This window comes from Glycine soja, chromosome 16 (assembly GCF_004193775.1).
Source record: "Glycine soja cultivar W05 chromosome 16, ASM419377v2, whole genome shotgun sequence".
NCBI classification, from domain to species: domain Eukaryota; kingdom Viridiplantae; phylum Streptophyta; class Magnoliopsida; order Fabales; family Fabaceae; genus Glycine; species Glycine soja.
Window position 1 is genome coordinate 17617467 of NC_041017.1, and position 877 is coordinate 17618343.

Sequence of the window (877 nt, forward strand, 5' to 3'; positions counted from 1 at the left end):
CTTGAAATTTTCTTATAATTAGAAGTTATATGCATTTGTGTGTGTATTAGAGAAACCTTGTGTAAACGATTTGAGTTGATTCGAGCACTTAAAGCTCAAGCATGGATTAAAAAAAAATATTGTATTTGAAGTTTGATTCACTTATTTAAATGAGTTAATTTTAACATGTAAGCTTGTTAAATATTATTATATTGGAGTATGGGATAATTATAAGAAACAAATATAGAATATTTGAACATATAATATTGTAATTATGTTTTTTTAAGAAAAAAAATATTGTTTACTAAGTATTCCTTTATAAAATTATTTTTTCCATCATTATCATTATATTATATTATATATGTAAAGCTTTTAATGTTAAACGTATCAAGCCTAATTATATGATTAAGCTTAATTTTTCTACTTACTGTAATGAAATTTAAACTTAGCACTTCATACAAATTATTGAAACCTCCGTCATTGGGCTAATCTTTGTGGCAACTTAAAGTTAAATTTAAACAAACCATTAAACTTGTTAAGGACTCAAATCAGAATAATTTAACTCATGTATCGATTATTGAAATAATATAATTTTCGTAACTATCTCAAACACACCTAACTCTGTATTTCCATTTCCCACCAAAACGTTCAATTCCCTTTCCCTCCAAAATGAAATCCGCCGTCTCTCACTTTCTCCCTTCAATTCAACCACACATTATTAGTCACCGAACTTAAGTTTCTGCACAGGAATCATTTCATCATCCCTCATCCATTCACTCGACTTGGAATTAAATACATGAAACTTGCACTTGTTTAAATAAGTATGGGTAAATAGTCACTTTTGTCTCTAAATGTGTAATTTGTTGATAAATATATTTTTCAAAGATGAAAATACAAA